At 41.2% G+C, this 23,383-nt stretch overlaps 1 protein-coding gene across 2 annotated transcripts in view; it reads left to right on the top strand.

The window, feature by feature from the left end:
- Window positions 1-23,383, top strand: part of GRAMD1B (GRAM domain containing 1B) — a 134,054-nt gene that overhangs the window by 5,277 nt on the left and 105,394 nt on the right. The window contains exon 1 of one of the 2 annotated variants that reach the window (XM_063355378.1): window positions 15,467-15,487. The exons of the other annotated variant lie outside the window; for it this stretch is intronic. The gene's annotated coding sequence lies outside the window, so the exon portion shown is untranslated. Of the gene's footprint in view, window positions 1-15,466; window positions 15,488-23,383 lie in introns of those variants that run through there. 2 annotated transcript variants of the gene reach the window in all.

Below are 23,383 nucleotides of genomic sequence, written 5' to 3' on the forward strand. Positions count from 1 at the left end.
GTCACAGTAAGTAGGTCGTTTAAGGTCAGCCCTTTTATGGGTATGCTGGACTTGATTTTGGTGGTATGTGAGGGTCTAAGTACTGTTGAATAAGTGTGAGCTGTGCTGGCCCTCAGCATCTGGCAAGGAGGATGCAGGCATCTTCCTAGAGGATGCTGTAATGATAAATACAGAACAAACAGAAAAATGCTCTATAGTTGTAGTGGACTGTTAAGATGAACATCTTAATTCATAGACTGGAGCTATTGTTGCTTCTAGACTAGCACTACAGTTTCTTGTCTCTTCTGCTCTCCTTCAGACTGCTTAGATTTGCTTCTTTCAGAGACAGTATCTTTTCTTGCTTGTGGTGTAGCTATACCAATGACTGCCTCCAAGACCTCACATGTCCTGGACCCCTTTGCTTAGTTTTGCATACTTTGAGACTGCTTGCTATACCATTCCCATGTCTGGTTCTGAGATTTGGCTTGAAAGCTCTATGTGAAGCAAAATGGTAGCCCTGTTGTTTGTGGCAGTGCCTTCTGGTGTTATTCCATTTCAGAGAATTATTCTGTTTGTTTGTTGCTTGCTGGCCTTGCACAGCAGTGCTGTGTACTTGTAAGTATTTTGCTACATCTATGGGTTGCTACACAAATGTTGCTGTGGGGTCTCTTGAGCCACTGAAGATGTATGCTGTGTAATTAAAACGTGGCATTCTACCACTACAAGAGTGTCAAAATGTGGTGTCCTGTGTAGTATCTCCTGTATGTAAACCAAGAGTAGATGTCATGCTTTTCAGCTGTACTGTTCTGCAGCCTATCAGCCAATAGTTCCTGTTGATCTGCAGTTTTATTTCTGTTATCGGCTTTATGCTATTTCCAGCACTTCTCACACATGCCTGCATCTTTCTGCATCCTTTTTCTACCCTCCCTTCCTCCCCTGGATGTTTGACAAGATGGACACCAAGGAACTGGACTTTTATAGGCATGATGATACTTGCCTTTTTAAAATGGTGTAAAATGGAGTGACTTTTGTAAAGGATCAGAAAATGTCATGCCTCTAGCCATGTGTCTGTATCTGTTGATGACAAGGAAAAATTTGGGGGTGGGAATGGTGGTGTTCCAGATCTAGCTGTGGAACATCTTGCCCCATTTACAGATGAGGCAGGAATAATCGGTGAGAATGACCGTGCTGTTTCTAGCCTTATAGCTGCCACCTTTTGTGGTGTTAGGCTTTTCTATGACATATACCCAAATTCTGAACAGTTCCACTGTGTTTTTCCACCATCTTTCTTGTGAGACAACTGGAACATATAGTGCTACTTGTGTCTTACGCATACTACATTGGAAGGAAGAGGGATTGGAAATGCTGTTTGGAGATAATGATGACCGTCTTTAGCCCTAATGTCTCCTAAGAGAAGCTGATATAAAAGAACAAGCTGTTGTCTCTGCCTGTGGTGTGACGCTCATCACTGTGACACATGATGCAGCGGAAAGGGCAGAGACCCGCAAGCTGTAGAACCTTGCTACCCTCCTGCCCCCTTAAGCAAGGAGGGAACCCATCTAAAAAGGAACAGTTTACCTGATCTGACAGGCTTGGCTTTCAAGTTAATTGTGTAAAATGTGGAACAGAGTATATACAAGGAAGGAAGATGCATCTTCCCCTGTGCCTTGCTTGCCTAATGCCAAACTAACTTGGTGGCTCAGAACCCCGAAGTGTTTGTGCTGTTTGGATGGATTTTTGCTTTTGGTAGAACAGAGCACAGCTGGGCAGTGAAATGAAACTAAAGGCTGAGTGTGCTGGTGTAAGCTGTAGTGCTGATTTGAGTATAAGATTTCGGCAGCTTTCTCACATGTTTCCATGTCTAACTAGGTCGTTTACAGTAACCAAGCCTAGCTGACAGGCCTGATGACTCTGCAGTAGAGCCACATCTTCTCTCTATTCCAATTCTTAATGGATAAAGGTTTTAATTTGAAGTAGTTCTTAGGAAAATCTGCAGTGCGAGGTCAGGAAGAACAGAATCTGCATGCTTGCAGGTCCCAATGTATATGCTAAGCTATTTGATGATACCACAGGAAAAACTTACTCCTGTAACTGTTGATCTCAGATTCTTAATTAACTCTGTGGCAGGGAAAGAGGACAAATAACCTCAAGCATTAACAGATAATCTGTGTTGAAATAAAAGATTAATCAAGGAGCAGCTCTGGTGCACTGCTGTGATTGAGGTGAAACTGCAGAGTTCAGCTAATGACTTACTAGTTGGCTGAGGCCTGGGTCCCAGGAGAGAGCACTGTTGGGTTAATGTTCTTTTTTTACTGAAATGATTCATGATCTTTCAGCTTGCAGTATTTGCTGGCAGAGTATTTCTAAGTACTAGAAAAAAAGGGAGATAGGCTAAGTATACTTATTCTGTGTTAAGTTCCTTGGAACAGTCATTTATATACCTGCAATTACTTATATGCAAGGCACCCAACTGTGACCTTGGATTGCAGTTGCTAGAAACTGCCACAGTACAACTAACTATTGCCAGTGAGAGTGCAAGTTTAAATAAATGACCTTGCAAAAAGGTGGCTTAATCCAAAAAGGGATTAGATATAAACCAGCCCACATAACAGCATCAAGCATGACAAAGGGCTGTGAAGATAGCCTTCAAAGGTGTCTCAAAACATCATGTGCAAATATGTGTGTATTTGTCATAAGCTTTTTAAAATGTAGGGACATGTATTGTGTCCTGAAAACAGTTCCTGTTTGAAACCCCACTAACTACTGTTATGTTTGTAATATAGTAGATTTCCTTAAAACATCCCACTGCCTTCAAGAAAATAGAGAACTGGCTTTGCAAAAGGGTCTAGTCACACATGGAACAAGACATGATTTTATCCTGAATGTAAAAAAAAAGTTTCTGTGGAGTTAGACATGGTGATCCTCTGTTTTAAATTCACCTTCCCAATCTGAATTAATTTTTAAGTCTTCAAGTTGCTGATCAGGATACAGGTATTACTATGTTGTAATATACAGGGGCAGATTGGTTGGTCAAGTGTTTTCAAGTTCTAAAGGAGGATTTGGGTTTCAAGGCTTACAAACTGAGGACTGCTGTTAATGGTATCCGTGGATACACTGTTGGGTTTATGTTGTCTGGCTATCAAAACAGCTTGATCAAGTCTGTTACTGTTGTGTGTGTATCAAAGAACACAATCTATGTTTTTACTTGTGTGGTACTAGTAAGTATATACGTGGATGTGTGTGTTGAGTACTAGTGCCTTACACCCCAAGCTTGCATGACATTTTGTATGGTGTGAGCCTGGTAAAGTTGCATCTAGGTAGCATTTTGTGATACAACCCACAGTGTCTAGGCTATGTGTGATGAAGATGTGCTTCAGGGATTTTGGCTTTGGAGTGGTGTCTGGGAGACTGGAAAGGATACTAGTGTGTTTTTGGTGGAGATTAGGCAGGCAAAGACCTGGCGCTGTAGACTTGGTATGATGAGATGCACAGGGTGTCTGTGACACTAAAAAATAGGAACTCCGTGCCCAGTAAATAACTACTGCAAGCACAGAAACCATCAGGCTTGAGTCCTAGGTTGCTCTGAAATTTTTTCTTTTGAATACAACTCAGAAGGAATAAGAAATACTCACATGTTCATCCAAGGAAGGCAAGTGTCATACAGGTTTCCTCCTCCTGTGCTGAGAGACTTAAGTAATGGATTTATGTCAAACAGAATGAGAAACTAGCCAAACCTGTTTTTATCACCTTACTCATGCCTTTCTGTGGCCTCTTCCCTTCTTTTGCTCAATTTTAGTTTCTGTCCCTTCAAAGAAAGGACAGGTGAAGTCAAGCACACCACACCTATTCTCACACTTTGAATCTGTTTGGTCTGTATTTGCCTACTAAATGCAAACCTGTCTTGTGCTACTGGTTTTAGTCTTGCAACCTTAAATTCCAGGGAGAGAGGGCTGTTCTGTTAGTCTTGGCCTGGATTAGCTATTGCCTTTTCGTGATGATGCTTTGCCCTGGCACTTCTTATATCTTAGGGCCTCAATGCTTTTTATGCTTTCCCCCTTTCACAAATGAGGAAATTGGTGTAGAGAAAGTCGTTTGTGTAATGTCAGTCATGTTTAAAGGTCAGGTTATGAAAACAATTTGGGGATTCTCCTTTTGTTGATACGACTTTGTTGCTGTTGCTTGTAAATGACTTGTAACTCTTTTTAGTCTTCACATTAAGGTGTCCAGAGCTATGTTTTCTTTGCAGTATGTGCACTTCTGTTTGTGGACTTAATTGGGCTATGTCCCTTGTAGGGTTCTTAAAAATGCCTATAGGTGGTTTTCCTGAACTTGCTGTGATTTGCTCAAAAAAGTCAGCCTTATTGTGAATTCTGAAATTTCAGTAAAGTGGGAACACAACTTGGACTTGCTGTAACACCATCTTGAGTCTTCAGAGCATAAATACTGGAAGGGCCTAACTTCCTGACTAAAGAACAAGAGGTTAATTGGATTAGTAGAGACTAAAAAATGAATAGCTTGGTGAGAATAGCATGGTGAAAATCCCTGGCCAACCCAGGCAGGTTTACCAGCAGTCTTGCTGTAGAGAAGGTTTTAAGAGTTGGTTTCCTGACAATGCCAGGTCAGTGATCGTGCTTAGGATTTAGAGACACTGTGCTAGAAAATGCTCTTGAAACAGGACACCTGGAAAAATGGTCTGCAGGATGGAGAAAAATCAGTGGCTTGTTCATTATGCTGATGTGATTGTTTGCTGTGTTTTCCATGGTTGTGACTAGTCCAGGCCTAATGAAAGGCATGAGAAAGATGGCTTCTTCCTGTAATCGGTTCCACCCTTTGTGCTGGGAAATGGTTACAAAATAATCTTTTCCTGATCACCAGGCTGGAAATCTCAAACTGTATCTTGGATACAAGTTTTGCAAAATGCCCTTCATCTCTATTTGTGCCTCACTCCTCACCTACTTTTTCATCCTCAAGGTCAACTAACTGTGTTGTGATTGAAAGAAACATCCACATGACTGTCTTGATTCAGTGTTATCCAGTTATTCCTTGCTTCATGCTCTGGAGACCTCTTTAAACAACTTTTGGCTGTGTGATGTTTTATCATATGAGTCACTGCAGCTGTCATCTAGCCAAGATGTACACATATCAATTTTTTTATTCTAGCCTAATGTATCAATTTCTCCTCTTCTTCCTGATTTTTTTTTCTTCTACCAGTTTTCTTCTCCATTCTAATATTTAGCTTTTCCTGGTTCTGGGGTATGTAATAAGCAGTATTTCTCACTTTGGTTTTGAAGTCTTATAAGTGGTTGGCAAGATGAAATCAGTAGACTGGAAACTCCAGTTCCTCAGGCTAATGGAATTTTTGTGGCCAAATTACTTGGTTCTGCCACATTTTTCCACTCGGTGGCAAAGTTGGTCAGTTTCCTGTTACTATTTTTAAACTGTAGATTCAGTTACCAAATCTGTGAGATCTTTTTCCTTTGCTTTCATTTTAATCTCCATCCTTTCTTTCACAGGATAGAGAAACCAGTGTCTAACATCAGTCTTTAATCTCATCTGAACTGAACATCTGCTCTTCCTTGCCAGAGTAAGCTTTGGGAATCTAGGCTAGATAGAGATGGGGAAAATCTAATTATTTTGTATTGGAGCAGTCTGACTGTCAAAAGACTTACTACTTCCCCCTCGTGTCACAAAGGAGAGAAAGGGGAAAAAAAATGTGATTAGTGTGTACAGAGGCTCTGGGCTACCTTTGTAGTCTAAAAAGCTCCTAATTTTATTTTAATGAGGCCTTGGGGTACAAAGGCAACTGTATCTCTGTCACTCAGCAAAGCTGGAAGAGAGCAAAATGGGACAGTGTCCCTAACGTTTTAACTTTAAACTTCTGCGAGGCAGTCTGCTCCCCTGGACTAGGAATGTTTCAGCCTCTGCCCTGCTAGAAGGTCACTTGGTACTTGTGTTTTTTGGCTGCTCTTCAGCCGTCTGTGCAGTGCTATATGGGCATCTCAGATCTGGAAATAACTCTTACCTCCATCTGCAGCAAGTGCTGCCCGGAGCTAATAAGGCCTTAGAGAGATGAGGGATGTTTGTGCTCCCTTTGCAAGCCCTTGCAATCTTATGGATGGAGTAAGCAGATCAGGCCAGCTGTATGTTTGTTTTCATTGACTTGTTGAAATGTCAATACCAAACAAAGCTTCTTAAATTTGGGTGTGAAAAGGGACATTTGAGATTTCTCCAGTTAAACACTGAGTAGTCTGTTTAAACAATATGGAACAGAAGAGCGTAGGGTGGCTGTGAATCTCAGCACTACGTCAGCAACAAAAGAAATCTTTCGGATGTTTCAAACGTGTTGTAAAGACCTTTTTGCTAAAGTTGATGTTATTAAGTACTGTGGCTCAAAATCCAGGCCCTTGAAAACAGCTTGTAACCCAAATGGGGCACAGTGACTGTTGCTCTGTTTATTTCTAAATGCAGCTTAGTTTTTATTCACTTGCTACTATGAGATCCTGCAGCGGCTGCTTGAATGTGCTTGTTTTTAGGAGCCCATTGAGTTTTGCAAGCAGGGGTTTTAGGCTTTTTTTTTTGGTAGCTCTCTTCCCCCCTCATTCATGAAACTGTCACAAAGTGTAGGAATCTGAGTTCATTGCTGCTCTGATGTCAGCCTGTTGTTCTTCTGTAATATTTGTTGATTTTTTTTCTCCTTTAACTCAGTGAAGGCCTAAATGAAACTATTCTGGGCTACAATTTAAATGTCAAGTGTAATTATGGCTGAAATGATCTGCTTACTAGTGTTCTTCACCCTCTGGAGACATCCTTTCATCCTGAAGGGTGAACAGAAATTGAGATAAGATTGCTTGAGGCCAAAACCTGTAAGCCCTGTCTGCAAGAGAGCATTTTCTCTTGCCCTCTTTGCAATGTGATTAAATTTTATATAAGAGTATGTAATTTAAGATTAAAGAGACCATTGGGAGTATAGGAGTAACTGAGTCTCTCTGATCTCTGGCATAACCCTGAAAGAGGGCTGAGGTAAGCTCAGTGTAGTCTCGGATTTATAGCAGAAATCTGGGAGCCAACATCTCCTGGGTTATGCCTTTCTGAAGATGGACACTGATGACTGGCTGGATGATTCTGCACCATGGGTTTAGAGCAGGTTCTTCTGGATTTTCTTTTTTGCAACAGGATTGCTTGAGAAAATTCACAAATTCATATTTCTGTGTCCTATTCCTTGCTGCTGTGGCAGCCATAAGACTACCAGCTCTGCTTCCTCACTTTTAAAAAACCTCTGCTATTTATAAAACCTGTGAAATGGCTTTCACTTAATAAGCATATTTTAGCATCTTGTGTAACAGTACTCGTGAATGTTACATTATGGTGTATCAGCGCGATGGAGCAGGATTCTGATGAATTAGTTTAGCTGACTGCAAAACTGCCTGAGAGAATTGGAATATGTCTTAAAATTGGGAATTGGGCTGCTTCATCTGCTACGTGGGTTGGGAAGCATGAGAATGGCAAAGAGCATCTCATCTTTAACCTCTATGGTGGATAAAGTACAAGATTCTTGGACTTGTTTTAGTAAGAACTTTGGCAAGTTGGCAGAGGCATCTAAAGGTCGCTTCAACAACGACTTCCATAAGCTGAGAGTAAGAAAAGTTTCTGAAGGGGGGCGGGGGGAGTCTGTTCCTTTAGGTATCCTTTTCATGGGTTTACATATTGCTTTTCTTTTTCCATTGGCTTCTGGCTCCCTCCAGACTCAAGAGGGAGAAGAAAACTAATCACAGCAACATAGCAAATCCATGTTAATAGTTTTACTATGAGTATGCTCAAAGATATGTGCTGCATATGTGTTTAAATATGAAAATAAATGGGGTAGAGTTTTGGTGGTGGCAAATAAGCTGCTCTGAGTAACAACTTGGTGTATTCAAATCCAAATGTGCTGCTTCCAAAATGTCATAAGATGTTATGTGTAGCATTTGACTGTCTGTGTGCCATCTGCGTGTTTTCTAGCAAAGCTCTGAATAACTTGCTAATTGTTACTGTATGTGATTCCTTTCTTTAGCACCCTTGGATCGTAAGCAGAATTCCTGAGATAGTATTTTTTTTTAGGGGTTTAATTCAGCTGATCATTCCGCTTTACTGGAACTCTTATCTGAAGAGGAAATGAAGTCAGGAACTCTTAGACCTACTTGAGTGTTTTGGAGTAAGGAGTGATCCCATTAAAAAAAGCAAAAGGCTCCCACTAAAAGGGGGAGAGCTTAGCTTCTATATGCTGAGCTACAAAAGATGCAAGTTAATGCATCGTATCAGAAATGGAAGTAACAAAGTGATTTGGGGAGAGAACATAATGTAGGCAATTTGCAGAAGATTGTGTAAGAATAGAACAAATAAACACTCGAGTAGTCTGTCAAGGGAATTCTGTTCAGTGGTAGTAGAAAATCTGTTAGAAGTGCACCCCTGAAGGATGGCTGCTTTTTTGGTTTGAATTTTGATTAAGTTACTGCAAACCTGTGGACAGTGTCCCACTACTTGTAGTTCCAAACTGTTGTCTTTATGGCGATAATGGCATATAATTCTGCTGTCAAGATGCTACAGACTATGAAGTTCAATTTTCAGGCAGGCTTTTTATGCCATACCCTCACTTTCTTCCTGGCTTTTCTGCTGTCCTACTCTTCCCCACCACAGATGTGTTTGTGTGAGGCAGAAGCTCTTATCTTCCATGCTTGTCAGCTTGTTTCTGGATACATGACTCCTCTGTGTTCCACACAGCACAACTAAAGTGCATACCTTTATATAACCAAACTATCTTTTGAAATGCTTTCAAACTAGTATGCTAGACAGTATGGTTCCTATTAGTCCTCCTTCCTTTTGTCATTCCCTAGTGCAACTATCAGCAGGTTGCAGATAAGCATCTATTCAATAGAATGAATTGGTTCAAAGTAAGAGTCCTTCCCCCCAGAAATCTTTGTATGGCACATACCTTAGTAATGATGTTGGGTGGAATTGGTTACTTCAAATATTAGTCAACCTGTTATTAATTTTAATGACTATGTGTATGCAGTTGGTCTAGGTGTAAAATGTCAGTTCTAATATTTTGATGGCCCTTAGTGTCTTGCTGGAAAGAAAACTGTTAGGTAAATGAATTAGTAAATTGCATGGTGTTTCTGACTTAGACTTTAGAGAAGAACTGCTTGTGCTGGAAAAAAACAACTCTGAGATGAATTTGGAAGGAGCTCACAACTGTTAGTTGTGGCAAGGAGAGATGCACAATAGCCCAGAAACTGAGAATGTTTTTCAGCTTCAGGCTGTACAAGACTGATATCTCTTATGCCTATTTATACAATGCGTGTATCCATATGATTGTCAGTCCAAGATAAGCAAGACTTGTTTGTGCTTTGAGATGTGAAAGAGTGGTTATTAGAGGAATACAGGTTTCTATTGAAGCTGTACACAACATAGTTTTATTTGGAAGGTGTTTACTTAAAATTGATTCTCTTGACTTAGGTACTTGTTCCTGTTCATTTCACAAACTTATTAAAATTCTTTTCTGGAGCCTTTGGTTTCATTCAATTCATGACTTCAAACTGTAAACTAAGTCTAGTTCTTGCTGTAATAATGATAGCCTTTTGCCCAAAGCTCAGCTTTATTCTCTTAATAAACATATGGTGAAAACCAATTTCACAGAATTTTTCAGAATTGGAAGGGACCTCTAGAGATCATCTAGTCCAGCTCCCTTGCTAAAGCAGGATTGCCTACAGCACATTACTCAGGACTGCATCCAGGTGAGTCTTGAGTCTCCAGAGGAGGGGACTCCACAACCTCCCTGGGCAGCCTCTTCCTGTGCTCTGTCACCCTCACTGTAAAGTTTTTTTTTCCCTCATATTTGATTGGAACTTCCTATGTTCCAGCTTATGTCTGTTGCCCCTTGTCCTGTTACTGGGAACCACTGAAAAGAGTCTGGCTCCATCCTCCTTAAACCCACCCTTTAGATACTTGTAAACATTAATAAGGTCTCCCCTCAGCCTTCTCTTCTGCAGGCTAAAGAGTCCCAGCTCTCAGCCTTTCTTCATAAGGGAGATGCTCCAATCCCTCAGTTATCATTGTTGCTATATGCTGGACTCTATCCAGTAGTTCCCTGTCTCTCTTGAACTGGGGAGCCCAGAACTGGACACGGTATTCCGGTTGTGGCCTCACCAGTGCAGAGTAGAGGGGGAGAACAACTTCCCTCGACCTCCTGGCTGCGCTATTCCCTGTGTGGCCTGAAATTCCGTTGGCCTTCTTGGCAACAAGGGCGCATTGCTGGCTCATGGATAATTTACTGTCTACCAAGACCCCCAGATCCTTTTCTTCAGAGCTGCTTTCCAGCAGGTCTGCCCCTAACCTGTCCTGGTGCCTGACATACTTCCTTCCCAGGTGCAGGACCCTCCGCTTGTCCTTGTTGAACCTTACGAGGTTCTTCTCTGCCTGGCTCTCCAGCCTGTCTAGGTCATGCTGGATGGCAGCACGGCCCTCTGGGGTGTCAGCCACTCACCCAGTTTGGTATCATCAGTGAACTTGCTGAGCATACCCTCTATCCCCTCGTCCAGGTCATTGATGAATACGTTAAACAATACTGGTCCAAGTATCGACCCCTGGGGGACACCACTGGTTACAGGCCTCCAACTCGACCCTGCTCTGTTAATCACAACCCTCTGAGTCCTGCCACACAGCCAGTTCTCGATCCACCTCGCTGATCCCCTTGTCTAGTCCACGCTTCCTCAGTTTCCGAAGGAGGATGTTATGAGAGACAGTGTCAAAAGCCTTGCTGAAGTCAAGGTAGATGACATCTGCTGCTCTGCCCTCATCTAGCCAACCAGTTATAACATCATAGAAGGCTATGAGGTTGGTCAAGCATGATTTACCCTTGGTAAATCCTTGTTGACTGCTTCCAACAACTTCCTGCTCTTGAATATGCTTGGATATGACATCCAGAGCAAGTTGCTCCATTACCTTCCCAGGGATGGAGGTGAGACTAACCAGTCTGTAGTTCGCTGGGTCCTGCTTCCTGCCTTTTTTGAAGGCTGGAGTGATATTGGCCTTCGTGCAGTCCTCAGGCACCTCTCCTGTTCTCTGTGACCTTTCAAAGATGATGGAGAGTGGCCAAGCAATAACATCTGCCAGCTCTCTCAGCACTCACAGGTGCATCTTGTCAGGGCCTGTGGACTTATGGATATCCAGTTTGGCTGAGTGGTCTCTAACCTGATCTTCCTCTACTGGGGAAAACTCTTCCTCTCTCCAGACCTTCCCTCTTGGCTCCAGGGCGTGGGATTCATGAGGGACAGCTTTAACAGTGAAGACTGAAGCAAAGAAGGCATTCAGTAGCTCTGCCTTCTCAGTGTCTTCCACTGCTAGGGCACCCATCTCCTTTGTTAGTGGGCCTACATTTTTCCCTAGTCTTCCTTTTTCTATTGATATACAGAAAGAACCTCTTTTTGTTATCTTTAACCGCGGTGGCTGAGATGAGTTCTGCTTGAACTTTGGCCCTTCTAATTTTTGCAGAAGCAGTAGCAGAGCTTTGCTACATCTTGGTATTTTTCATAAGTAGCCAATCCCCTTTTCCAAAGATCATAAACTTTCTTTTTCTTTTTTCCCGAGGTCCAGCCAAAGCTCTCTGTTTAGCTAGGCTGGTCATCTTCCCTGTCTGCTTGTTTTTTGGGACTTGGGGATGCCCTTCTCCTGAGCTTTTAAGAGTTCCTCCTTGAAGTAAGACCAGCCTTCCTGGGCACCTTTGCCCTTCAGGACTGTCCCCCGAGGGATACTCTCAACCGTGCTCCTAAGCAGGCCAGAGTTTGCCCTTTGGAAATCTAAGGTGGGAGTTCTGCCGGCTCCCCGCCTTGCTTCATCAAGAATCAAAAATTCTCTCCTTTCATGATCCCTCAGCCCAAGATGGCCTCCAATCTTTACATCCCCTACAAGACCTTCTCTGTTAACAAGCAGCAGGTGCAACAGGGCACTTTATCTAGTTGGCTCCCTCACAGGCTGTGTTGGGAAGTTGTCTTCCACATGCTCCAGGAACCTCAGGGACTGTTCCCTCTCTGCTGTGTTATATTTCCAGCAGACATCTGGGAAGTTGAAGTCCCTCAAAAGAACATGGGCAAGCGATTGTGAGACCTCTGCCAGCTGCTTATAGAATATTTCATCGGCCTCTACATCCTGGTTGGGGGGGGGGTGTCTATAACAAACTCCCACCACGATGTCCAGCTTATTGGCCTTGCCCTTGATTCTTATCTGTAAACGCTCAACAGTGTTGTCATATACATTGTTAAGTTCTTGGCATTCAAAACTGCCCCTGACATAAAGGGCCACCCCACCACCTCTCCTTCCTTGCCTATCCCTTCTGAAGAATTGGTAGCCGTTGATCACTGCACTCCAGTTGTGTGTGTCTTCTCACCGTGTTTCTGTGATGGCAACTATATCGTAATTTCCCTGCTGTACAATGGCCTCTGACTCTTCCTGTTTGTTGCCCATGCTGTGTGCATTTGTGCAGATGCACTTCAGCTGGGCTAATTGCCATGTCACTTCATTGGGGGGACAAGCCCTTATTCCCACCTGTCTGCTCTCAGACATTTCTGTAGTTGCTCCTCATGACTTTGCTAGCACATGGGTCATCATCTCCCACCTCCACTGCAACAACTGGCTGCAAGACCTTGCTAGTGCTTTTATCCACCAGCACTGGCATGCTGCTCCCACGCACCTCTTTAGTCACTCTGGTTACATCCCCATCCCCCTTCAAACCTAGGTTTTAAACCCTTTCAATAAGTCCTGCTAACTCCAAAGAGACCCAATTCATATAATGCTTGAAGATTTGATGGCTCTGCAGTGAATTTGCCTTTTGAGTTCGTGATGCCTTTTCTCCCACAGGTTTGAGTTAATGTTCTGCAGTGGAGAAAGCGGAATTTTCCAGCTATAAATAGCAGACCTGTTATAAGGGCCAGAGAGATGGTTTAGAAAACTGGAATTGCTAAAAAGTAGACAAGTAAGACTATTCCTGAGCCTTCAAGAGAGGGGAATTTTATAAGGAAAAAGTTCTGTGAGTAAGGTTTTGGCAAGCAATGGGGGGGAACGTGAAATCAAGCAGGGCAGGAAGAAGCAAGAGAGTTGTGGTGTAGGGTTGCAAATGCATGAAATAGTAGGGTTTGGAAAGCTGGGGGCAGGGCAGGATGTTGTGTTTGCCTTGGAATTCCCGTCTTATTAGAGAAAAGTCTTGCCTCACATTAGCTTAATGAAAACTAGGAGTAGCTTCTGTCAGGGCTGTGTGTAGCCTGTCTGGTGATGAACTGTGATTGTGTGTGCTTTCACAATATTTCACAAGTTCAGGGTTGTAAACTGCAGCTGAATGGATTAATGTGAATTTCCAAAACAGTGTTTGAATACAAAGTTCTCTTCAGGTAAATATAGTCAGAGAGAATGGGGAAGAGAAATATACAATGGAAAAAACTTGAGTAAAAGGAGACTATGACTCTGTATATCTAACTGTACCTTCTATAACTGCACAATATATCTTCTCAAATCAGTGACAAAGCAGCCAGATCCTGGAAAAGCTGTTTGTGTTTTTTTCTGTAAGAACTTGAGACACTACCATATTTGTTTGAATGTTTCCTCCTATGCTTTACCCTCCTCAGTGCTTAATGAATAAATCGGGTAGTGGCTGAGATAATGTTCCTGGTTTGCAGCTAGGAAATGGAGATGCAGATAAGCAGCTGCTTAGATGGTTTCAAATAAATAGTATTAAATATTTTGGCTGACGTTATCATGGACTAGCATGTGCTGATTAAGGATCAGATTTGACTCATTTGCTCTAGGCTTCTGATCTGTTTAAATGCTTATTTCACCATGAGATAACAGCGTATGTTTACCTGGGACTACTGTAGGGGGAGCTCAGTGTAACTGCATCAGACTTAGTTTAGGTCAGTTAACTCTTGGCCTCAGTGACTAGACCACCATCCAACAGTAATATGCGTTGCTATGGTTTAGTCTTCTGTCTAGTGAAGAAAATGGGATTTTCCAGAAGTCTTCTTGTATTAGATGGTGCCTGTTCCAGAGTCTCCATTCCTAACATCACCTCAGAATAAATACCATCTTCTTCAAAAGATGCTAATCTGGTGGTACTTGTAGACAAGCAGGATGAAAATTTACCGAAATCTCTCCGTGTTTTTCATTCGGAGCAGGCAGAGGCTTGCAGATTTGTAAGGCTGAGAATAGTTGGGGATTGTGTGTGAATTTACAGACCTCTCCTAATTTTTTTAGCTTGGATCATATTTAATTATGCCAAGTTGCACTGGACTGACTCCTAGGTTTAATAGTGGTATGGTGTATTATAACCATATAGACAGATATTTGTATGTCTCCGGTGCCTGCAGGCACTGCAATCCCTGGCCAACACCAGATCTCAAATATGCCAGAATTCTTATGCCAGTAGGTCTCAATGCCAGTCATGAAGTAGGCAGGTACTTGAATGACACCTTTCCTGGTTTGCGTGACTCTTGTTTTACATATTTAGGTAATGATCATTCAGTGTCTTCCCACACAAACCCCCTCCCTTCATCTCCTCTGACAGCCAGAGCTTGTTTCCATGGAGCTATTTCATCCATACCTTAGAAAACCTTTTTTCTGTTTCCCTATAGACATAATTTGAGGTTTCTATGGCAACATCTGAAGAGGGAAGGCCCATGATATCTTAAGCAAGAAGTGATTCTTGGTAAGCCCCATGTATGATTGTATGCTCAAACACATGTGATGGCAGTGTTCACTGCCCTGTTAGTTATTCTGGTATATGTCAAATATGTTGGAAAAAAGCCTGAGCAACTGCCTGACTTAAGAAAGCTCAAATTCTGAAAGTTACAGTTCAAAAAGAAAAAAGGAGTTTTGAGCTGTTAAGATTAACTGTGTCATGCTGTATATAGCAGTAAAGACATTTGAGATCAAAAATGAATGGTGCAATGTAACTTCATTCAATGTCAGTGGATTTAGTAGAAGGATAAGTCCTGTAAATCCATAAGCTTTTGTGTTTTAATATTTAAAGAAGTAGTAAAATAATATATTAAAAATGAATTAAAGAATTAAACAGATTATATGTAGGAAAAAATATATCTAGAGAAAAATAGTTTTTCTTTTAAACTTCCAGTATTTATTTGGGGGAGGAAGTAAGTAAAATATTCACTCTAAATTATGCAGAGGCCAACATCAACAGCATTGTGTCGTTTCAGGAGGATCAGGAAGTGGAGTTCATTTGTGTTGGAAGCACAGTAGAGATCAGGAAATGACTGTAGTTGAAATAGCAGAGTCTGATCTGAGGCTTTGTGTATGGTGGGGCTGATAAAAGAAAATCAAGACTGGAGCTGGCTAGAAAAAGACACTAAACACTTCGGGGGAAAACATGAAGGGTGGTTTTAAACTACCTGAAACAGGTTTGCCACATTCTCTCCTACAGTACCTCTGCTCCTCAGCCAGCTATTTGAACTTCAGTTTGAACTGATAGGAGGTGAGAAGAATATAATATGTTTAGCAATAACTATTAATCTCTTATTTTTGTCACGCCTATCTTTGAACTATTTGTCTCGCCTGGGTTCCACTGTACTTCTAGAGAAGTTTTACTTGATCTGATGAGTTGATGAGACGTTTTATTGCTTGTAGTGATTTCTAGATCACATCCTGTGACTTTATTCTTGAAAGATCCTTTGAAGAATGCTGGTGAAGGAAAAGGTGCCAAAAACTCTTCTAAGAAACCTAGCCCTGGGTATTTTTGTCAGTTCAGTGAGTTGGAAATGTATTCCAGTGGTATTAAGTGAGAGGCAGATGGCAAGGCTCTGCTAATGACTCATAAATAGAGGGTAGCCTGTGGCAAGTTTTGTGAGTTTGGCTGAAGTGCTGTGTCTGGAAGTGGATTATCAACTATTGCATTAAAAAAATGCCTGAAGAAAAATGTGAACCTTGGAAAACGTGGGCCTTGAGTCTTCTGTTAGAAAACTATAGCTCTTTGTATTCTTGTCACTTGCCTTTTCTTGAATTGAAAATTACTAATATGGACTGTGTCCTTGTTAAGGAATCAGTTTAACATTCATGTGCATCTTTGCTACTTGGATTACTGGCAGCTGTTGTTTGACACTGTGAGCTTCAGTTCACTCTTTGTTCTGTGTGTATTTTCATAAGCAGCACCTGGGAGTGAAGAAACTTGTATATAAACCTAATTCCTAGTGTAGTCCACCTGCTAATTTCTAGGAGGGGGAAAAGAAACCCCTTTAGGCATATCCCAGTTTTCATGCATCCAGTCAGACTGCTGATCCCTTCTAGAGTGAAAAAGGATGTGTGGAGTTACTAGTCACTTCTGAAAAGTTGTATCTTTAATGTTCTCTGTGAGACACCTTCCTTTCACATTTCTTGCTGCCTTCTGTCCTAAAAACTGATGCAGAAAAGCTGCTGCTTAGAGGAAGCTCCATGTGAGGGACAGAATCTCATCAGTGTATGCCTGCAGGCTGGACACCCACCTGACAGCCACTCAGTTTCCTTCTGGTCCTTGTGGCAGCTGCTGTAGTAGCAGTTGCTGCTTGCAGTTGCTTTCTGTGCTTGCTGAAATGCCAGAGCAAGCTGCTAATTCACTGCAGTTTCAGACAGATTAGGGCCAGTGTTATAAATGCGATCTTTGTTAGTCATAATCTTGCCGTTTGCTGCTTCTGGCTTTGAAGCTGCTTTTAGGATAGCAGTGGGAAGAGTGCCACGGAAGATCCTGCCTGATTCTCATATTTTATTCAGCAGGATTTCCTATGATCTGGTGATCCTCCCTACTCCCCCCTTTCTGTCCACATAAAATCCATACAGAGTGTGCCTTGCCCCCAACACCACTGCAGCTCCCAAAGGTGATGAAATTAATCCAGTGCTCTGTTTTAGAGGTTTCACTGATCAAGATAGCCACAGAAGACTGCCTGTGCTCTCTGCAGTTTGTTTAACCCCGTAAGTGCTGCACTACTGTGTGTGTGTTGTACTGGCTATTTGAAATGTGTACTCTACTGGGCATTTAAACTTAAGCAATTTCGGTTCAAAAGAAAGTATTGGCTACCAGAAAGGAGAAAAGCGTGAGTAGATGTGCAACAGTGGGTATTAAGGCTTGTGGATTGTGGTTTGTTTTTTTTATGTGAGGCTGTACAGAACAATAGCAGCTTCCTTGATGTGTTTGTGAAGGAAACTGCAATAAATGTGAAGAAGTTTGCTTGTGTAATTGGAATGTCGAAGTGCTATATAGAAAAAGCATTATGATGGTACACAGGTCAATTTTGTAAAACATCTTTTCTTGACTAGTGATATACAGGTGAAATGATTTATATGCTGTTGTGCATACAATAAATTACTAGTCTGTAGTAGAATTGTATTTATATGAATGTTAGATGCTCTGTTATCCTCAAAAATAAGGTAAGTGGTGAGTACTCGAGACAGATGGAATTGGTCAGAAAAGTGTGAAGCGATCTCAAGAACGCAAGTTCATACAAGTCTTTGGTTACAAGCCCTTGGTTGTTACTTATGTTCACATCTTTTAGCTCATCAGTGGCCATTTTGAGTGAAATAATGGATCTTGATCCTCTGAGACAAGTCATTTGTGGTTTTCCCTTGTTTTATTCTTGATTTTTTTAGCATAGGTTCATTTGAGAAAATGGCTTGTGTAAGCACCTGTTGAGAAAGTGTGTTCCTACCATGGTTACTTCAGAAAACATCTAATTCCTGCGGTTTTCTGCATTTTACATGGCAAACACCAGCCAGTGGTGACATGATGTAGATTTCCTACTCCCAGAGCAGGGCTGACTTGTATGTTCACAAGTTTGGTGCAACTGCTCTGGATAGCTGGATAACTTCCTAGAGCTGAGCTTCTCAATTCTTCATGCATGTGAGTTTGCTTAAGTGATTTGAGACTGACAGATGATGATTGTTTTTATTTGTGTGACACAAACCTTCTGGATGTCTTGAGCAGATGCTGTTGAATTCTCATTTTTTTGAGTGGGAGAGACTCAGCCTGCTTATCCATCTGTCTGGGCTTCTGCCTCATTAATTGCTCTATATTTTAGACTAAGTGGGCAGATCATTTTGATCTGAGCTGTTAGGAAATGTATTTTTGTCTCAGACACACAGCTCTTTGTGTAGGTATTTGTATACCTGATTTGTCTGTCTTAAGTTTGGAAAAAATGGAATAATGTCTCTTGCACAGTTCTTTCAATAAGCACAAGTACCTTGTAAAAGGTGCATTAGCAATTATTCTTATCCCAAAAACCCGCTCGGTATGGGAGTACAAATTTCACTGGAGGTTTTATAACACTCAATGATTGTCTGAAAATCCTGTGGAACTATGACTGCGGAAACAAAGTATGTAAGTACAGACAAATTGTTTTCCCCTCTAGGCCTTAGTTTTACTAGGTAAAAGCTAGTAGGAGTATTAATTACCTGTGTTGTACTGGAGATGAAAGCTTAATTTGCTGTCTGCAAGCTTTCACTAGGATTCTGATGGTAATTCTGTATAGTGGTCTAAGCAAATGCTTGAAGCTCAAACTGCTTTCCAACATGCTTAAACCAAGGGGTAACTTCAAAACACACTGAGTCTTCAGAGACAATATCACACCTTTAAGATCAAAGATGCAACAAGTCCTGTTTCTTAGGTCAGGGATGAAATTTATGATCTCTTTGGAGGCAGACTATGTTGTAGTGGAAGAGAAGGAAGATCAGCAGGGCCCCAGGCTCTGTCCCAAAAAGACAGAAGGAGGTTTGTTGCTTTGTTGGTATGCACTTAGTATTTAAATAAAAAGCTTTACTTTGAGAACTCCTCAGGAATTGCATTGGGCAATTGGCAGTCATCCTACTGCTACCAATACTTTTTTAACTATGCCTAGTTATAAAGCCCATTGGTTATTTTAGATCCAAATCAACCACTTCATTAAATTTAAGGCACAGAGCTTACTAGGTGTTATTTACATCAGGGACACTGATTCGTCCGAAGTAGGTAATTGCCAGATTCCAGTGCATTAGAGGAAGACATCTATCTCATGTCTCACTGAGCTTCCGCTTACTTATTCTTTTCCATTTAATCTAGTCTTTTCTTTATTACAACTTTATAAAGGTGCTATTGTGCAGTTTAGCCCATGTCAAGCTGGTGAGAGGCCCAGAAATATAACTTTAAAAAACAACCTAATAAGTGTCATTGCTAGTCTCTAATACTGGTTGGCTGGGAAGAAGTGGGAGTAAAATTGCATGCAATAAAGAATGAATGGCAGATGTATTTATAACTAATGAAAAGATTCTGTAAGGAACTAAGTATTCATTCCTGCAAAGGTTATTGACTCAGATGCTGAGTCTGGGCTGAATAATTTTCTAACTAAGAGTCAGAACTTTGGAAACTGAATTCATGGTTCAAAGGTTTCATCTCTGCCTGCTCTCCAGTTCAGTTTCAAATGTAGTGACAGGGTTTGCTGGAACTGGCTTTTTCTCCCCACCCCTCACTACAGCTGGAATTCGACCCTGAGAATAAGACTATGTTCTGCTTGTAAGTTATTAGTTCAGTCTGTAAAATGTACTGCATAATCTTATGTAGAAATTAAAAAAAAAAAAACCAACAAAAAACTTGAAAGATAAATAGTTCAAATTAGAAATGTCTTGGAATGACACCGTTTCCATACAGGCATCCACACACCTTCCCTGTGTCCTCTACCCCTTGTACTTGATACGCGCTTTTAAAATTAGCAGCAGTTAATATTTTAACATCCAGGAACAGTCTGCTCTGAGAAAGGAGCCTTTGATTTCTAAATTCAATAGGCAGGACAAAATTGGAGATGCAGACACTCTTGAAAGATCTGATTCATTAAAAGTGATTAGCCAAAGGTTATTTAATCTGTAGCAGATACTGAAGTTAAAGGCTGAAGTCCTGATCTGCTTTCCTTTGTTTTAGTAATTGTTCTCACATTTTACAACAAACTTATATTTTCTTACTTGGTTAGCAGAGTTATGAAAGAAGGAGCAACTCCAAAAGGTATTTGACCGCCCTCCCAATTTTTGGGTTAAAACTGGTATCCTTTTGTTTTTTTTTCTTTTTTTGAAACAGAAAAATGTTACTGGGGGGGGGGGAAGCATAATTAAGCCTACTGTGTGATCTCTGTAGAATTCAATTTTTGGAAAAAAGAAGAAATAGTTTTAACTTTGTAAAATGTCATGGTGGGAAAAGGGTAAAATCTGGACCCAAATCTTTCCTGGTGTAAGTTCTTCAATTTCATTGATTTATCCTAGGGATTAGTTTGTTCTTAGTAAATGCTATGTATCATGTCTTGCACACCTGGCTAGCAAAATGTGTCTGCACCCAGCTAGGCCCTTCAGCTTAGCTTTTCTTTAGAATGTGTGCCCAATAAGAGGGTTTTTTCCTAAAGATTTTTCTCGGAATGAGTCTCTGAACCAGAAAGGAAGACAAAGGTTCCAGCCTGAGCTGGGATACTTGACTGATTGTATCTTCTCCGATGCCAATTTGATCCTTGGTCTGCTAGTGCCTGCTCGTAATGCTTTCTCCTTAAGTGCATCTGATGTAACTTCAGAACATCTTGTACTCTGAGGGGAGAACTGTGTGAAAATCCTTATTTTCTGTATGAGTATTGAGACTGCTGATATGGAAGAACGTAAGAGGAGCAACTGGAATGTTGGAAGAAAAACATTTTAGCTTATGAAGAAACTCTGGTGCCAAGGAGGTTAAATGCAGTTCCCAAAGTGTGTGAATAGGATCAATAGGTAATCAGAGTTCCCGGCTCTTGGAGAAGGATATTCTGTGGCTTATGGGTGATGAGTCAGGCTAACCTTAAGGCTGCGCTGTACCCTATTTCTGCTGTTGTCCAGTGAACTGGTTGACAGATTCCTTGGGGTGAAAGATGATTCTGTAGCTGGCTTGCGAATTCATGGGAGAATAGCACTGTTAGGTGTGAAAGTGTCTGGTAACATTTAGTGTCAGCTGATGACTTCAAACACTTGCAATGTTGTGTTAAAAGTATTTCCTGTGTACCTGTATTTAACAGTATCTTAGAGGCAAGGAACCGTTTTAAAAGCAAACTCATGCTGACTGTATAGCACAAGCTAGGCTGTTACACTGGTTGCAGCTTCTCAGCCGCTAGAGAGCAGCAGGGTCTCATTTTGATCAAGGGTGCCTTATTAGCTGTTCTGTTTCTGCCGTAGTTGGTCTGCAGAGACTCTGTGGGGCTCTGGACTTTGGAAAGCAGGAATAGGAACCCGGACCAAGTGTAAAATGCATCTCGTTGTAGGGATTCATGACACATTCAAGAAACCTCAGGCTGAACAAGTGATCCATCATGGATGTTCCACTTAAATCACAGTTCAGATGGTGAGGCAAACAGTCTTGTGAAGAGAACTTAAGATGTGATATCTAAAAATTTAGTTAGATGATAAAAAAAAGCCCTATTTCAGTTGGATGAAGGAGCCCCTGTAATAAGTAGCTTGCATCTTGTAGGAACTATAGCCTCTATATTAAAAGACAAAAAAAGAAGATAATTTCTTTTAGTTTATGGTCATTACTGGTGTTTGTAGCTCTGGGCCTAGATGAAATAGATAGAGCACAGTCTGGGCATTGTGTAAGCATAAGTGTAAGCTTCCCCCAAAGCACTTGACTCTGACCTTGATTGAATGCCTCTGCAGAGTTTGACCTTGCTTTCCCCACAAGTCTCACAAGAGTACAATAATGGTAATTTGGAGGGAAAATATGGGAAGCAGACCTCTGGCAATTGCAAAGTAAGCTGACAGTTCTAAGTTATTTCACTAAAAAAATAGACTGATGATCCTCGGCAACTGTTTGGAACTAAGTTGGTGAGAGACTCTGTGGCACTCAAAATTCCATGTGTATATTTAGCTTATTTACAACCTGTATTAGCAATGTAATGTACTGTGTTGCAGCAAAGGCTTTACTAGCCTTAGCACATGGAAATGTAGTAATGGATTGCTGCTGGGAAGATGTAACTAGGAGGGTGACGTCTGTCATGTTTGGGCAATAGCTGTAATGACTGGTTTCTAAGATATGCAGGATCTGCTACATTCCTTAGTGTATTGTGGAGGCATTTAACAGTTTTCACACCTGCACATGCATACTCGGGTAAAACTTCTCCCTAAGGGGCATATTCAGTGCATTCTGCTTATACATGATAAATGTGGCATCTGCTTTTTGACATTGCATGTGACAGTGCTTTGTGATCTCAATGTATAGAGCTTTTCCATAGTCATTTACTGTAATCTCTTCTTATTGTGATGCTGCAGGCATGGTATGTGCACTGTCTTATGTGTGCTCTATTATGCAAACAAACATGGGAATGAGTTTTTTAGGCTAGCAAACACGTTTATTGCATGTAATACACGTCAATGGAGAGAGATTTGTATCTGTATCATGTGATATGTGTATGTTGAATATGTGCTGGGGGGAGGAAGAAATGCACTCAGCTGGCTTCATTTCCATAACAGCAAGTGCAGCATTGTAAGTGTGAATGGCAGAGCCAGCTGGAGGAGACACTTTTCAATTGTCCATGAAGTATTTTCCAAATAGCTCTCTTCCAGAGATCATGATGAAAAATGGCAGTTGTCTCAGGCACTTTTCTAATTGAAGGAATGGGCTCTATCAGCCTTACTGCTGAAGTTGTGGATAATTGAGGTAATGGACAGGAATGGTATTTATAAAGCAGTTTCTACATGCTTATTATAAAATGAGTTTACCAGTCATAAGGATGAACCTTTTCTGTCCCTCTGTCATGGTAGTGGCTCTTGGGAGTTCAGAGCAAGTTGTGGTGGTTACCGTTTGGGCTTGTGCAGAATGAGACTTGAGGAAAATCTTTTTCTGGCAGACATTCATTTTATCAGTATTTTTGTAGGACAAAGAAATGTTCTGCCTCTTCCTATCCTGTAAAGAAAAAAGGAGGGAGATGACAGTTGTTTCAGGATTGTTTTTAGCTGTCTTAAATATGATGGAAAGCAGAAATACCGAAGACTGTTCCACTTCCAGCCGTGCTGTTGGTACAAAATAACAATCTACAGGTAACACTAACATTTATTTGCTTTAGACTGAGTTTTAGATTCCTGTATTTCCTGTGTCAGTCATGCGAAGAGCATGGACGTCTTGAGCTGGGAACCGCTGCTTGTAAGCAGATACAAATTTTAGTTGGAGTCAGGCGATCTTAGAAAGGACAATACAGTACTTGCTAAAGCATTTGGTATTTTTTCTTTCTGAGCTAAAACAAAGGCCAGGTAGAAAGCAGATGTATATACTCCCTACTTACAGGAAGGGCACTGCATGTATTGTAGGAGTTTGAGATTCAAGTCTCTAAGATTTCTGATTAGGTAAAGAAAAATCTTTTTCCAGACCGACTGCTTTTCG

This window comes from Chroicocephalus ridibundus, chromosome 18 (genome assembly GCF_963924245.1).
Source record: "Chroicocephalus ridibundus chromosome 18, bChrRid1.1, whole genome shotgun sequence".
In the NCBI taxonomy this organism is placed as follows: Eukaryota; Metazoa; Chordata; class Aves; order Charadriiformes; family Laridae; genus Chroicocephalus; species Chroicocephalus ridibundus.